The sequence below is a fragment of the Macaca fascicularis genome, chromosome 7 (assembly GCF_037993035.2).
Source record: "Macaca fascicularis isolate 582-1 chromosome 7, T2T-MFA8v1.1".
Lineage (NCBI taxonomy): Eukaryota > Metazoa > Chordata > Mammalia > Primates > Cercopithecidae > Macaca > Macaca fascicularis.
In genome coordinates, this window is record NC_088381.1 from 94,960,659 (window position 1) to 94,979,220 (window position 18,562).

Below are 18,562 nucleotides of genomic sequence, written 5' to 3' on the forward strand. Positions count from 1 at the left end.
CCGCTAATCTTTTTACTAGTTCCATAGTTTTGCTTTTTCCAGAGTATCATGTTGGAATCATACAGTTATGTAGACTTTTCAGTTTGGCTTCTTGGCTTCTTTCACTAGTAATATGCATTTAAGTTTTCTTCTTGTCTGTTCTTGACTTGATAGGTTCCTTAAGTGTTGAATATTATTTCACTGCCTAAATGTACCACAGTCTACCTATTTACTTACCTACTGAAGAACATCTTAGCTGCTTCCAAGTTTTGGCAATTATGATTAAAGCTTCTATAAACATTGGTGTGCAGATTTCTGTGGGAACATACATTTTCAGCTTATTTGGTTAAATACCAAGGAGTGTGATTGCTGGATTGTATGACAAGAGTATATTTAATTTTATAAGAAACTGCCACACTGCCTTTCAAAGTGGTTGCACCATCGTGCATTCCCACCCCCAGTGTATGAGTTTCTATTGGTCCACACCCTGGCCAGTGTTTTGTGTTGTCAGTGGTTTGGAATTTTGATATTCTAATAGATGTGTGGTGGTATCTTATTGCTGATTTAATTTGCAATTCCCTAATGACATATGATTTAAACATTTTATACGTTCTTTTGCCACCTATATATCATCTTTTGTGAGGTGTCTGTTCAGATATTTTGCCATTTTGTAATTGGATTCTTCATTTTCTTATCATTGAGTTGGAAGATTTCTTTATGTAGTTTTGACAGCAGTCCTTTCTCAAATAGAGCTTTTGAAAATATTTTCTCGCAGTCGATGGCTTGTCTTCTCATTCTCTTTTCAGCGTCTTTCTCAGAGAAGAAGTTTTAAATTTTAGCAAAGTTCAAATTATTAGTTATTTCTTTATTCATCATTGTTCTATCTAAAAAGTAATTGCCAAACACAAGGCCATCTACATTTTCTCCTATGATATTTTCTAAAAGTTTTATATAGTTTACATTAAGTGCCTATTTTTAGTTAATTTTTGTGAAGGGTATAAGGTCTGTGTGTACATGCTTCTTTAAAATATTATTTTTTGCTCATGATGTTCAGTTTTCCTGCATCATTTGTTAAAAAGACTCTTTCCCTCATTGGTTTGCCTTTACTCCCTTGTCAAAATCAGTGTTATACTTTGATCTGCTTCTTTTTATTTATTCTCCGTATCCCAAATTCTACTATGTATTGTATATATATATTATAATTTTAACTTAACAAACTTGCTACTGTAACAGCAGTAACTATTCAAAATAGCCAACAGTCTTGCTCTTTGTATTTATTTTATTCCAAATTCATTTAGAGTCATTAGGTTCAAAACATCAGCTAACTAGTGAAAGAGGTGAATGGAAAAACCAGCCATGCCTAAAAGGAGAGGAGTCTTATTTTTAAATGAAGTGTCAAATATTGGTTACTATCTTATAATAACTCTTAATATTTCTGAATTAAAACTGTATGCTATAATCTAGAACGAATGTAGTGCATTAGAGAGTGAAGAGTAAACTGAAAACTATAGGGCTTGCTGAGTTTTCATACAATGGCATGGGAAGTCTCTTCCACTAGATGCCTTTTAAAGTGGCAGTGAGAAACCAAAAACAAATTTCATTTGATAGCATCCAAAAGAAAATCATTTTTCAGTGTTATAAAAGAAAACTAAATGTGGTAATTTTTTCACAATTAACTTAAAGCCAGATAAGGTATCAGGAACATTTAATGTGATTGATATGGAATGCATGTCCAAGATCATTAAAAATAAAACATGTAAATAGTGAAATGTGATGTGGAAAAGGAGTGGTCTGGGAGTCAGTAAACCTAGGATCTGGAACCAATTATCTGTCACTTAGAGTCATCTCTCATTTATGTTATGTTTCCTCAACCATTAAATAGAGAATAAATAAGTAGATTTTTTTAGTCTTCTTCAATTCTAAAGTTCAAAGTTAGTAGTACAGGACAAGTCAAACACAGTTCTGAGTTAATCTGGTTCAACTAGGTGTCTTAAGTGAATAAATTTAACACATGTTTAATTATAATTAAATGCATTCTAATAAAATTATGTATAAGAAATGAAAATCTTAAGTGGATGATAGAAGCAGACTTTTCCCACTGTTTAATTTTTTAAGTCAGTAGTAAACACACATGCAAGAGATTGCAATGATTTGAAAATTTTCTTCTTATACAAATTCATTATTTTATATTCTGCCTTTATTTTTGAACTGTAACTCAATAACTTAGAATTATAGGATTTTAAAATTAATAGAGGTTTTTTAAGTTCCACACCATCCCAACTTCAATTTAGGAAAGAGTAAACTAAGGTCCAGAAAAAAATGATTTGTACAGGATCACATAGTTAATTTATGGCAAGGCTAGAAGAACAAGCTGGATTTCCTGAACTTTGGCCCAGTGACTTTTCCACAATAAGTTTAAAGTTCTCAGCAATTAGTATATTTCAATAAACCATTGATAAAATATTTTGTTTTACTTTGTAGAAGTTTTGACACCTATTAATTCATTTTATCCTATTAACATTTTTGCAAAGTTGTTATTATTAGTGTCATTATCTTTATTACACATGCACTAGAACAGATTAAGTAATATGCCTAAAGTCATATAACTAATGAAGAATGAAGTGTGAATTTAGCTTCACTTTTGCCTGACTCTAGATTCCAACTTATCTCAAGACATTATGTTAACTTCTTGAAGTTTCCATTGAGCACTAGAATGATAACATTCTGAAGCGCACCGTACTTACATCTTTGATATTGTCTTTATCAAGATGTGGTATAAAGACCACCGAAATTTATGATTCTTTTTGGTACTGCTTCATCATGAGACTTATGCTAGGATATATACCACACTAAATGTTTGAGATGTGTGTAAATGATTGACTATGCTTTGTATGGTTGATTACTTCAGAAATTATTCACGCATTTTTTCATACTCTGAATAGATTTTCATTGTATTTGTGTGTGGGCACACATATCAGAATTGTACTGATTTCCTTTTTACCCTATTAACAATGTCTTAAATGCCAATCCAAGGCCCAATGTATAACTTTTACTGGAATCTTACCATCAACTTTAAGAATCAAAAGTTGTCACTAGAGGTTTCTCAATGCCTATCTACTGCATTTCTAAATTAACAACAAATGCAGATTTGTCTGTGATGGCTCTTTTATTGATGTATGCAGCTGGAGAAAAACCAACTGCCAAGGGAACTCAATTTTCTTTATCATCAACTTGACATTCATTAACAGATGGCTTCTGGATACCATGGTAGTCTTCTTAATTTGTCTCTTTATATAGTGCTGCAAACATCCTTGGTTAATTGCCTGATTATTACGTTTAATTCTTTGTCAACAATATACACCCTCGTTTTGAAACATATCCTAGAGGATAAGTTATGAAAGGCAGGGATTTGAGGGTAAAACTGCTACCAGCCTTTTGAAACATAAAGTGGCACACCTGAGGGTAAGCAAATATGCTCAAATATCCCCTGACTTAAAATCCAGTAGGCTTTCTCTGAAGTATTCCATTTATCTAGAATATAGTGGATTAGCATGAGCTAATGTTATACAAAAGAATAATAAAAAAGTCAGCAAATAGGTGAATAAATAAATGGTTAAAACACTCTAAGGCAAGACATCTTTCCAATTGAACATAAACCTAAAGCTAACAGCAACTGAAGTCTCTTTTTTTTTTTCCTTTTTAATATCTAAGTAAGTAGGATTTAAATATGACACTTGGGAGAGTGAAAATTTCTCCAGTGTTTCCAAGGGGATGCAAAAATACACTTATAATTGATTGACTCTGTTGGCATTCTTTTAAGTGCAAGCATACACCTTTCTTTTCTTTGCTTTGGAAATTCAAAGAAATGAGCAAACTTAATATATGTATAGGTCAGGGGCTCTGATTCAATTAGAAAACAAAATACATAGTATTATATATAGTACTGTGCACATGTACATACTGTATATACACAAGATGTAGAATTCAATGTACAATAAGTGAGTGCATTTATCAATATAAAATCACCTCATGTTGTCAATCCTAAGAGTAGCATATTGACCACACAAACATATCAATTAAAACCACTATTAATTTTGACTTTTAATCTTAGTTCTTTATTTTCATTTTTTCATTGCTAAGTGGTATGGCTATCTTGAAAAATAATGTGAAATTATAGTCCTATCCTTTCAATAAAATAAATTACTCATGACTGTCCTACATTAAGAGTTTTAAATAGATTCAAAAGATGGACTCAGTGGACTCAGAAAACCCTCAGAATAGTACTTTTGCTGTTATTATAGAAGAAGATCTGAGCTAATATTGCTAGTAATGAATATTCTATTGAAGTTTATGCTGCCACCTATGGGGAATGAAAATTCTTAGTAATTAATCTGAAATGTAGAAATTACTGTTGCCAATTATGAATGAAAATTGAAACATCTAAGTGAATTTTATTACTCATGTGACTGTCAAAGGAAAACCTATTTGGAGAAAGCTCTGTGTTCTTTTATTGTTCCTTTTAAAACCCAAATGTGATATATACCCATGGAAATTTATCTACATAATCAAAAAGGTTCATTTCTAAGGGATAACTTAAGTGTCTAAGTTGAGTATTTGCAATCAAGTAATTAGATGTAGTATAAACTGAATTAACTGTACTTATTATGAAACCTTATGTGAGTTGATTTAATATCTCTGTCCATTTTTTCATATTCTTTTCATTTTTGCCTCTTTCAACATGTACTGTCTTGTTCAAACTGGGGAGTAAATGAAACTAGTTTGTAACCCCCAGTCTATTAATATGGTAATATAGTAAAATAGAAAGAGAAAAACCTTTGGATTGAGGAAGGTCATTGGTTGAAATTCACACCCCAGAATTTGCTATTTATATCACACAAGAAAGTATAATTGAGTCCAAGTTTTCATCAGAAAGTAGAACTTGTTCTACTCATTTTATAGGAATGCTGTAAGAAACATGAGTTTCTTCTAGTGCTGACCAAAATGCCTGACACAAAATGATTCTAAATGAATATTTGTATTCTTTTCTTCCAAAATACAGTATCTGCTATATCATGAAGATCCAGAAAACTGAGTCATAACTCACCTGGTAAGATATAGGGTAAACCAGAATGTACGAAATCTGGGTGAGTAGGATGAGAAGTAGGAATAATCTTGTTGAGCTGTGTCAGTGGGTGCAGCAAACAGACTCAAAGGTGGCCCACCCATGGTTCCCATGCACATCTTTGTGCGACTTGCTACATTTGAGTGTAAAATGTTACCTATGACTTTCTTCTAATCAATAGAATAGGATAAAGGTGATGAAATGGAAATGTGATGTTTGTCATTATGTTGTATAATACGGCCTTTCTGGCTTTGGAGAAGTACATAGCCATTTTGGGAGAACCAGATGGCAAGGAACCAAGGGACACTTACAGGAGCTGAAGGCAACTTCCAACTAACCTCCAGGAAGAAGTCAGGCTTTCAGTCATACAGTCACAAGGAAATTAATTGTTCTGTCAACCTGAGTGAGTCTAGAAGGTGACTCTTCCCCAGTTGACCCACCAGAGAATCCATCTTAGGTCAATACAGTAATTTCATCCTTACAGAAGACCTAGTTAAGATGTACCTGGTTTCCTGACCCACAGATCCTATAACATGATAAATGTATTCATTTTAACCTTCTAAACTTATGCTACAGATTAGCAATAGAAAAGCGAATCTAATGGGTTTTCTTGAATAAGTTAGATTTTCATTCCTTTATTATTCTGTACACCTTTAAAATTGTAAAACTCTAATTTGTGAGTCTGAATTTTTGAAAAAAAATTATAAAACTTTACATAATATAAATGAAATATTCCTCCTACTCTACAAACCTATATTATGCTCCCTCAGAGGCAATTTCTATGTTCCGTATCACGTTTTCACCCTGGGTGAAATGATTTTCCAAACTCATAAGTACACACGAAGATTTAAAAGTGATTTAATTTTATGTCTTTTCTAATATTTATAATATACAAAAGTGAAATATTTATTAATTGACCCTTAAGTTTGAAGAGATTTCAGAGCTAATTTAACAAACTGTATTATATTATGTAGCATCAAATCTTACATTTTATGGTCTATCTATGGAAACTGAAGAAAAAGGAAAGCATGAGCTCAGCCAATAGAAGATTATTTTTAGTAAATCTAGGTAAATTTGCAATATTGCTACTCCCTGGCCATGTATATTCACACAAACCACTTTCTCTGTTTAGACTCTTAATTTACACATTGCAGTTTTCAAATTATGTGTTTTTAGACTTCTGCATGTTATCCTTTTTGTGTGTTTTGCCTTTCACAATGTTGACTAGTAATTTATAAACCTGACTGATCATAAAATCGTACTCCAAGTTTGTTATTATTATTATGATTTGTATTCTTAATGCAGATAACTGGTCATCATGCCTAGGTAGTCTTCTTCAATGAATTTGGGATATGGTTATGGAATTTATATGTCAAGGTATTTTCACAGGTACTTCTCACTACCTTGATTGGAAAACAATAATTAAGGTATATGTATGTTACCTAAATTATAAATACAAATATAAAATATCTAAATTATAAAGTATAACTTACAGTATTATTTTTATCAACATACATTAACATACGTTTAACACTGTTTGAAGGAGAATGATCTGAAATTCACCATAAGCTACATGACAAGGACAGTAACCACTGTAGCTATGAGCTATATTAAGGGTCTGTTACAAGGAAGCACAGTGTTGGAAGTCTTTATTTAATTTTGACCCCCATTTTCCATTTGCCTTGTATTTTATTTGTTCTTCATCTTGGTATCCTTAACAAAACACATCTTTTCTTCGTATCATATCCATAAGTCTTTCTGGTTCACTTGAAAGGCCTGGTACTGGGAAGATATGAGAGTTCTTTGGAATTGTTGAGAGGATACAGTCTTTCTTCCTTGTCTCTGGCTTCTTTTCCCTTTGGTGGATCAAACCTGGGAGCCAACAGCTTCATCTGGTACCCTAAAGCAATCAAGTTCTTTAGCAGTATTTTTTGCTCAAAAGCTGTTTTTTGACTAATACGTTGTTAATGTATGTTAATTTTATTTCACAAATACATTCTTCAGACAAAGTAAGAGTGCCTCCATTTTGTCATTAATATGCATTTTTTGACTATACATGGCCAAGGAATGAAGGAGGGAATGGGCTATTCCATAGTTACAGAGACCGAAGCAATGACAGGAGCATCTCACCTGGAATGTAAGAGGCTGTAGCTGCCTTTCTTTCATCTTCCTGAACCTAATTCCCTTAGTTAGATAGGTAGCTAGATTGCTAGCTAGATAAATATAATGCAAAAACTGCAAAATTCTCTCTTTTAAGTGTAAAACTTTTTGATTTTTCAGTATACTCACAGAGCTGTGTAATTATCACCGCTCTAATTTTAGAACATTTTTACAACTCCAAAATGAAACTCCATATCCATTTGTACTCAGTCTCCAACTCTCTCCCCCAGCCTCTGGCAACCACAAATATATACAGTCTCTATAGGTTTACTTATTCTGTAAATTCTATATAAATGAAATCACACAGTATGTGGTCTTTTGTTAATGCCTTAGTTCACTTACGATGTTTTCAAGGTTTATCAATATTGTAGCATGTACTAGCACTTTACTGCTTTTTACGGAAAAATAATACTGCACATCATGGGTATATCACATTTTATTTATCCATTCATTAGTTAATAGGCTTTGGGTTGTTGCCTTGTTTTTACCATTATAAATAATGTCATGATGACTAGTCATCTGCAAGGTTTTGTATGGATATATGTCTTTATTTTTCTTGAATATATACCCAGGAACGGAATTGCTTGTATAAATGGTAACTCCATGTCTAACATTTAGGAGAAATGCCAAACTGTTTTTCCAAAGTAGCTGTGCTATTTTACATTCATAGAAGCAATGTACCAGGATTGTAATTTCTTCACACCCTGTCAAGACTTATTTATTAACTTTTAATATTAACCATTTTACTGAGTGAAATTAGTATCCCATTGTGGTTTGTATTTGCAATTATCTAATATTTAAAATCTTTGCACATGGCCACGGATCATTTGTCTCTCTTTTTTGGAACTTATGGTGATATTTTTCTTCTTTGGAAAACCATCTATTAGAAATATTTGTCCTTTTTAAATTGTATTGTACTTTTATTGTTAATTTGTAAGAGTTCTTTATATAATCTGGATATCATTCTCTTGTCTTTTCTCATCTTCAATGGTTCCTTTGAATATAAAAAAAAAAATTTGATGGAATTCAATTTATTTGCCTTTTCTTGCATTACTTGTGCTTTTGGCATCATATCTAAAAGTTCTTTGGCTAATCCCAAATCATAAAAACTTACAGCTATGGTTTCTTCTCAGAGGTTTATAGTTTTAGCTCTTTCATTGAGGCCTGTGATCCATTTGGACTTAATATTTCATATGATATGAGATACAGGGTACAAGTTGATTCTTTGGCGTGTTTGTGTGCAGGTCTCCCAGGAAAATTTGTTGAAGAGTTATTCTTTCATGATTGAATTGTCTCAGACTCCATGTCGAAAGTCAATTGTTCATAAATTGGTATGTATGTTAGCTTTTCTATATTTACCACCTGTATGGTCCTTTCTATATGTACCAAATTTTCTTGATTACTAGCTTTGTAGTAAGTCTTATAATTGAAAAGTGTGAGTCTTCAAACTGATAGACGCAGGCAAGGGTGAGTACCTGGTGAAACCCCACCATCAAGCCAAAAAGCCTGAAACCCTTGACCCAACGTGAGAACTTCTATCCCTGTTTGCCTGCTCTCTAACAATTAGCTCTTTTTGAATAATGTCTTTTTACGAATCAAATGTTGCCTTTTCTAAAACTACCTATGGCCTGCCCCACCCCCACATGCTGTGTCTATGAAAGACCGCAGACTCTGTTGCTAGAAGAGAGAAACAGCTTGAGTAGAGAAAGGCGACTTGACTTCACAGGTATGGCTTGACTTTAGAGGGCAGATGGCTTAACTTTGGAGAAGAGCTGTCTGGAGATAGCTGAACTGCAGGAAAGATTAACTGCCTGTCCCATCTCCTCTCCAGCTCCTCTCTTCCCTGAGAGCCATTTCCACTGCTAAATAAAATCATCCTCCTCCACCATCCTTCAAGTGTCCACACAACCTCATTCCTTTTGGATGCTGGACAAGAGCTCAGGACCCACCAAATGCAGGTACCCAAGAAAGGCTGCTGTCACATTAGTCCTTTATCCTTGCTGGGTACCTGCATTTGGTGGGTCCCTCATCACATGAGGCAAGAGGCTCACTAAGGTGATAACACACTATTGTCCATGGACAGTAGAGGTAAGAGAGCACTTTAACACAACCTCTGAGGCTGCAGGGGTCACAGGCACCCCTACCTGGGTGCTGCCACAGTGCCCACATGGAGCTTGTTCCTGCAGGCACCCAAAGCAGCCAGCCAGATCCTGCACCCGCTTGCTGAAGCGCTCCCTCCTGCAAGAGGTTGAGTGCTGCGGGTTGAGTAAACTGGGCACCCCATTGAAAGACCAGTGAAGAGGTTGAGAAAAAATCCTGTATCAAAACATTGTTCTTCTTTATCAAGATGGTTTTGGCTATACTGGGAACACTCGAATTGCCACATAAGTTTTAGGATAAGTTTTTCAATTTCAATTAAAAATGCAACTGAGATTTTGAAAAAGATAGCTTTGAATGTATAGATTAAGTTGGGAAGAATTTGTCTTATTTATCAATATTGAATTGTTCAATCCATGAAGATGGATTGCAGTTTTTATTTAGATATTCTTGATTTCTTTCTTCGGCATCTTATAGATTTTTTTTTTTTCTAGAGATACTGTGCATATTTTGTTAGATATGAAAGCAATAGAGTTTTGTATGTGGATTTTGTATCCTGGGACCTGCCAATACTCAATAATTAGTTCCAAGTTATTTGCAAATTTATTTGGAATTTTCTGCAAAGAAAATCGTATCATCTACAAATAAAGACTTTTATTTTTTGCTTTTCAATATGCATATTGTTCATTTCTTTTTATTGTCTATTGCCCTAGTTTGGACTTCCAGTACAATATTAAATAGGAACGGTGAAAGAAGAGACCATTATATTGTTGTCAGCTTAGGTGGACACTGTTCAGTTTTATATTAAGTACGATATTAACTGTAGGTTTGCTGTTGATGTTATAATTAATTTAATAGGCTGCTAAATTTGGTTTGCTAGTATTTTATTGACAATTTTTGAATCTATGCTCACAGGAGAATTGGAGTGTAGCTTTCTTTTCTGTGATGTCTTTGTCTGGTTTTGTTATTAGGATAATATTAGCCTAAGAGAATGACTTGAGACATGTTCCTAGTGCTTCTACTATTTGAAAAAAAATAAATAAATAAGAAGACTTGGTAATAATTCTTCTTTAAATGTTTAGTAGGAGTCACCAGTGAAGACATCTTGGGCTAGGGTTTCTCTCTAGAAAGCTTTTAAATTACAAATTTAACCTCTTGTAGTTTTATTCAGATTTTGTTTTTCTTCTTGAGAGTGTTTCAGCTGTTAATTCCTTTCTAGGAAACTTTCTATTTGACTTTGTTGTCGTATAATTGATCATGGTATTCTTGTAATTATTTTCTATTTCTATAAAGTCAGTAATAGTGGCTTCTCCTTAATTCCTGATTTCAATAATTTGATTATTTTCTATTTTTTTCTTGTCAAATCTAATAAAAAATTAGTAAACCAACTTTTGATTCTGCAGATTCCTCTTTTTTAAATTAATTATTTAATTCATAGGTATCATAATCTTTATTATTATCTTCTTTGTCCTTGCTTTGGGTTCACTTTACTCATTTTTTTCTCATTTCTTAATGTGGAAAGTTAAATTAATTTGATATCTTTCAATTTAGATGCATGCATAAATATAAATTTTTCTCTAAGCAATATTTTAACTGAATTTCTTAACTTCTGGGATGTTGTTTATTCATCTTCATACATCTCCAACTATTTTGTAATCTCCTTTTTGTTTAACCTATTGGGAATTTGAGTGCATTGTTTAATCTCCACATATTGTTTAAATTATCAAATTTGCTTCTTATTTCAATTTGTTTTGGGGCTAGAACATACTTTTTGTGATTTCTCTTATGTTAATTTGTATGATTTCTATCATTTTAATTTATTAAGATTTGTTTTATGGCCTAATATATGTTTTTTCTTAAAGAATGTTCTTGGTGTGCTTCAGAAGAATGTGTTTTTCTCTGTTGTTAGGTGGAGGGTTTTAAAGATGTTTGTTGGGTATTCTTGGTTTATGGTGGTGTTGAGTCTTTTATTTCCTTGTTTCTATCATTTTAAATTTATTAAAATTTGTTTCATGGCCTAATATATGTTTTTTCTTAAAGAATGTTCTTGGTGTGCTTCAGAAGAATGTGTTTTTCTCTGTTGTTAGGTGGAGGGTTTTAAAGATGTTTGTTGGGTATTCTTGGTTTATAGTGTTGTTGAGTCTTCTATTTCCTTGTAATCTTCTGCCTAAGAGTCCTATTCATTATTTCAAATGAGGTATTATAGTTTCCAACTATTATTGTAGAATTATTTATTAATTTATTCACTTATGTTAGTTTTTGATTTGTTAGTATTTTGGGAGATCCACTGCTAGTTCTATATATGCTACTTCTTAGTCCATTTGTGCTTCCATAGCAAAATACCTAAAACTGAGTAATTATAGAGAATATGGATTTATTTCTTAAAATTGTGGAGGCTGTGAAGTCCAGGATCAAGGTGCCAACATTCCTGCCTGATGAGAACTGCTCTCTGCTTCCAAAATGTTACCTTGTTGCTATGTCCTTACATGGCTGAGGGAGAAGGGCAAAAGAGCATCCCTGAACATTGAGCTATTTTATAAAGGTGCTAACCTCATCCATGATGGTGGAGTCCCTATGATTTATTCACCTCCAAAAGGCCACATCTCTTAATAATGTTACATTGAGGACTAAGTTTCAATACAAACTTTGCAGGGAACACGATTATTTTAATTGTTATGTCTTCCCAATGAATTATTCACTTTTCATTATAAAATGTTATTCTAGTAAAAGTTTTGTCTCAAAGTCTATTGAACCTTGTATTAGTCCATTTGCACGTTGATGATAAAGACTATGCAATTCACAAAAGGAAGAGGTTTGTTGGACTTACAGTTCCACATGGCTGGGGAGGCCTCACAATCATGGTGGAAGGTGAATGGCAAGGAGGAGCAAGTCACGTATTATATGGATGGGGACAGTCAAAGAAAGAGCTTGTGCAGGGAAACTCCCATTTTTTTGTTTTGTTTTGTTTTGTTTTGTTTTGTTTTTGAAACAGAGTCTCCCTCTGCCACCCAGGCTGGAGTGCAGTGGCGCGATCTCGGCTCACTGCAAGCTCCACCTCCTGGGTTCACACCATTCTCCTGCCTCAGCCTCCCTAGTAGCTGGGACTACAGGCACCTGCCACCACGCCCAGCTAACTTTTTGTATTTTTAGTCGAGATGGGGTTTCACCGTGTTAGACAGGATGGTCTTGACAACTTGACCTCGTGATCCACCCTCCTTGGCCTCCGAAAGTGCTGGGATTACAGGCGTGAGTCACTGCGCCCAACTGGGAAACTCCCGTTCTTAAAACCATCAGATCTCACGAGACTCATTCATTATCATGAGAACAACACAGGAAAATCCTGCCCCCCATAATTCAATAACCTCCCACCTGGTTTCTCCCACAACATATGGGAATTGTGGGAGTTACAATTCAAGATGAAATTTGGGTGGGGACAGAGCCAACCCATATCATTCCTCCCCTCACCCCTCCCAAATCTCATGCCCTCACATTTCAAAACCAATCATGCCTTCCCAACAGTCCCCTAAAGGCTTAACTCATTTCAGCGTTAACTCAAAAGTCCACAGTCCAAGGTCTCATCTGAGACGAGGCAAGTCCTTTCTGCCTATGAGGCTGTAAAATCAAAAGGAAGCTATTTACTTCCTAGTTACAGTGGCGATACAGTCATTTCAAATGGGAGAAACTGGCCAAAACACAGAGACTACAGGGCCCAGGCAAGTCTAAAATCCAGCAGGGCAGTCAAATATTAAAGCCCCAAGATGATTTCCTTTGACTCCATATCTTGCATCTGGGTCATGCTGATGCAAGAGGTGGGTTTCCATGGTCTTGGGTAGCACAACCCCTGTGGCTTTGCAGGGTACAGCCTCTCTCCCACCTACTTTTACAGGCTGGTGTTGAGTGTCTGTGGTTTTTCCAGGCACACGGTGCAAGCTGTGGGTGGATCTACCAATCAGGGGTCTGGAGGATGAAGGCTGTCTTCTCACAGCTCCACTAGGTGGTGCTCCAGTAAGGACTCTGTATGGGGGCTTTAAGCCCACATTTCCCTTCTGCACTGCCCTAGCAGAGATTCTCCATGAGGGCCTCGCCCCTGCAGCAAGCATCTGCCTGGACATCTAGGCATTTCCATACGTCCCCTGAAATCTACAGGGAGTTCCCAAACCTAAATTCTTGACTTCCGTGCACCCACAGTCTCAACACCATGTAGAAACTGCCAAGGTTTGGGGCTTGCATCCTCTGAAGCCAAAGATTTATCTTTACCTTGGCACCTTTTAGTCATGGATGGAGGAGCTAGGACACAGGGTATCAAGTCCCTAGAATGCACACAGCACAGAGACCCTGGGCCTGGCCCAAAAACCATGTTTATTACCTCCTAGGCCTCTGTGCATGTGATAGGAGGGAGTCCGTGAAGATCTCTGACATTCTAGGGAGACATTTTCCCTATTGTTTTGGGGATTAGTATTTGGCTCCTCATTAATTATGCAAATTTCTGCAGCCAGCTTGAATTTTTCCTCAAAAAATGGGATTTTCTTTTTCTATCCTATTGTCAGGCTGCAAATTTTCTGAATTTTTATGCTTTGCTTCTCTTATAAAACTGAATGCCTTTAACAGGACCCAAGTCACCTCTCGAATGCTGTGCTGCTTAGAAATTTCTCCCACCAGATGCCCTGAATCATCTCTCTTGAGTTCGAATTTCCACAAATCTCTAGGACAGGGGCAAAATGCCATCAGTCTCTTTGCTGAAACATAACAAAAGTCATCTTTGCTTCAATCCTCAACAATTTCCTAATCTTCATCTGAGACCACCTCAGCTTGGACCTTACTGTTCATATCACTATCAGCATTTTTGTCAAAGCCATTCAACAGGTCTCTAGGAAGTTCCAAACTTTCCAACATTTTCCTGCCTTCTTCTGAGCCCTCCAAACTATTCCAACCTCTGCTTGTTACCCAGTTCCAAACTTGCTTCTATGTTTTTGGGCATCTTTTCAGCAATGCCCCACTCTACTGGTATCAATTTACTGTATTAGTCCTTTTTCATGTTGCTGATAAACACACACCCAAGATGGGGCAATTTACAAAAGAAAGAAGTTTATTGGGTTTACTGTTCCATGTGGCTGGGGAGGCCTCACAATCATGGTGTAAGGTGAAAGGCAAGGAGGAGCAAGTCATATTTTAAATGGATGGCGGTAAGCAAAGAGAGAGCTTGTGCAGGGAAACTCCCATTTTTCAAACCATCAGATCTCATGAGACTCATTTACTAAACGAAGAACAGTGCAGGAAAGACCCACCCCCATGATTCAATGACTTTCCACAGGGATCCTCCCATGACATGTGGGAATTGTGGGAGTTACAATTCAAGGTGAGATTCAGGTGGGGACACACCCAAATCATGTTAAACCTGATATAACCATTCAGCTCTCTTTTGGTTAACGTTTGCATTGTATACAGGTTTTCATGCTTTTTCTTTCAATCTCTTTGTATGTTTGATTATAAAGCATGTCTCTTGTAGATAGGAATTGGCATTTTATTTTTTCAAATTTATTCTGTCAATTTCTGCCTGTGATGGGAGTGCCTAATCCATTTATGCTTAATATTAATTCCCTTGTTGTTTATTGTATTGTACTTTGGGTTATTTTTCAATTGTTGCCCTAGGGATTATAAACAGCATATTAACTTTCTTCAGTCACGTTTGATTAATATCAAGTTAATTTTAATAAAATACAAAAACTGTGAATCTAAATGCTGGATATAGAATTCTTATTTATTCATTTAAAAAATTTTAAAAACTGCTTCTGGGTATATAGTAGGCATATATATTTATGGGGTACATGTGATGTTTTGATATAGGCATGCAGTGTCAAGTAAGTACATTATGAAGAATGGGGCATTCATCCCCTCAAGTATTTATCCTTTGAAATACAAACAATTCAATTATTGACTCTTAGTTGAGAGTCTCTTTTTATCCAGTAATTGAGTATATCATCCCATTGCCTACTGACTTCCATCACTACTAATGCAAAGTCAGTCCTTCATCTTATTGATGATCCCTTATGTGTGATGAGATATTTTCTTCTTGATTTCTCTCTGTCTTTGACCTTTGTCAATTTGACTGTAATGTGTCTGAGTGTGGATGTCTTCAAGTTTATTACTTGGATTCCTTGAGCTTCTTAAATGTATATATTACTGTTCTTTACCAATTTTGGAAAATTTCAGCTATTATTCTTTATAATATTCTTTCTACCTTTTTCTCTTTTTTCTCCTTCTTGACTACCATTATGCATAGATTGGTACATTTGAAGGTGTCACACAGTTTTCTGACACTTGCTTAATTATATACATTTCTTTTTCCATTCCATTCCTCTGAAATAATTGAGAAATCTCAGTTGACCTATGTTCAAGTTTGTTGTTTCTTTTTCCTGTTGGCTCAGATCAGCTGTTGAGCACTTCTAGTGAATTTACATTTAGTGATCTTGCTTTTCAACTAAATAATTTACACTTGGTTCTTTTTATTGTGTCTCCTAATTGATATTATATATGTGGTTAGGCATAGTTCTCATACTTTCATTTAATTCCTGAGATATGGCTTCCTTTAGTTTTTATTTTTTGAATGTATTTATAATAGCAGAATTAAATATTTGTTTAATAAGTCCAACATCTGATTTTCCTCAGGGACAGTGTCTATTAACTCCTTTGTTTTTTCTTTCTTGTGTATAGGTAATGCTTTTTTGTTTATCTACATGTCTCACGTGTGTGTGTGTGTGTGTGTAAAAATGAACATTTGCAATAATCTAATGTGAAATTTGGAAAAGAGATTCCTGTTTCTCGCCAGGTTTTTTTGTTGCTGTTTGTTTAGTGACTTTCCTGGACTAATTCTTTAAAGTCTATATTTTTTCATTGCATGTGGCCATTGAAGTCTCTGTTCCAGTTAACTTAGTGGTCAATAAAGAGTGTGCAGAAACTTTCTCAAATTCCTTGAATCAGTAAATCTCGCAATCTTTGTAGAAGGGATCTTTATGTGTATTGGGGGCACGAACTTAGCTCTTCAGGAGTTTACAATTATGCCTTATCCTTCATTTCCAATTTGTGCAGATCCTTGAGGTCAACTAGAGGTGAAAGAGCAGAGCACTTTCAGGTGTTTATTGGCATAGAAATAAACACAGCATACTTGGGAGCTTATCAAAATCTGAATTTTATTATCATTACTAATTAGTTTGATTAGTCCTCAGTATGAATAAGCCCCCCTCCTTAGACTGTATTTTCTTCCAGAGTTGGACCCTCAATTTTTTTTTTTTGTTGTTTGTTTTGGACATAGTCTCACTTTGTCACCTAGGCTGGAATGCAGTGGCAGGATCTCAGCTCATTGAAGGCTCTGCCTCCCACGTTCATGCCATTCTCCCTCCTCAGCCTCCCAAGTAGCTGGGACTACAGGCGCCCACCACCGTGCCTGGCTACCATTTTTGTATTTTTTTTTTAGAAGAGATGGGGCTTTACCGTGTTAGCCGGGATGGTCTCAATCTTCTGACCTCGTGATCTGCCTGCCGCAGGCTCCCAAAGTGTTGGGATTACAGGTGTGAGCCACTGCATCAATGTACTTTATTTTTAATGCTTTGTGCTGTGTAGAGTGCCTGTTACTTTTTCTTAATTAACCAATTCAGGAAATATACCAAGAACTTAGTACATGCTAGTCTCTGTGAGTTATTCCAGGGACATAAGATGAAAAGTCTACTCTTGATGACCACATGTCCCTTAGAATTTTAATGAATATTTTCCATTTATGTTATTAGCGCATTATATTATTGCATGAGGTGTTTCATTTTTCTGCATCCAACTGGCTCCCAGTGATGGCCAGAGAGAAAAATGAGAGACCATGACAGAGCATTGAATGTATGGAATCACTGTCTAAGAAAGTATTAGAGTTAATCAAGGTGTGCTTAATATGTACATTAATGAAAATTTATTCATTGCTCGGAAATCCATGGAAAGACTTGTTCTAGGTATTGAAATTACTACATTAAACTGAAATATACCAGTTAATTGCAGATACATCTGTAATAATAGTTTGACTCTTAAAATAATGAGTATTTGATTATGAATAGACAAAATAACATGGTAAGGAAATTAGATATACATTATAGTTATTAGATATAAATTAATAAAAATATTTTGGTGTCCTACACAGTTTTGTCATTAAAATGTCCACTTTACACGTAAGTGACTATATTCTGCAATTAAAAGAGACAGAAAACATTACAGCATTTTGTATTGTTATTTTTTCTTTAAGAGCAGAGTCAAGAATATGGTATTAGAGTTGGTATTTCCTACTAATTGTCATATTTCAAATAATATTCCCATGGTATTATAGGGTAGTATAGTTGTGTACATGAAGTGGATGTACAGCATAAACTGCTATAACAAAATACCATGGCTTAAACAACAGACATTTCTCATAGTTCTGGAGTCTAGGATGTTCAAGATCAAGGTGGTAATAAATTTGGTACTAGGTGATGGCCCTCTTTTTGACTCGCATACCTACATGTTACCTTCTCATTTTATCCTCACATTGGAGAGAGGAAGGGAGCTCTGGCCTCTTTCTCTTCTCATAAAGACTCTAATTTCATTCTGAGAGCCCTACGCTCATGACCTCATCTAAACTTGATTGGCTCCCAAAGACTATGCCTCTAGCACATTGCGGGTTAGAGTTTCAACATATGGACATAGCGGGTGGCAAACACAAACATTCAGTCTATAACAAAGCACAAGGGACAGAAACATCCAGAGGATTTTTCTTGAGCATCAATATTTTGTAAGACATTGAGAGAAACAGATAATGATCAGATAACCGAGTAAATGAAAGGCACCAGTTTGGTCCTTGAATTTAGTGTTCACTGTAGTTGAGATAGAAAGATGGCAGAATCAATCACAAAACACAGTGTCATAAACCACAATATTAATACTGTGATGCTTAGGATGTGGACATACTAGAACCTATCTTGGAGTTTACCATTATTACGTTGCAGGAATCCTTTCTAACTTTCCCCTTCTATTCTTTTCCCTCCCCCACGTACCTTCTCTTGAAAACAAATTTCTCAGTCTACAGGAGAACATGTCTGAAATGAATTAGTAAATACTGTTCAAATATTAAAGAGAAAGTGTTTGTTTGCAGTCTTGTTTTACATAAGTTTGCTAAAATGTTTCTATAACTTTACA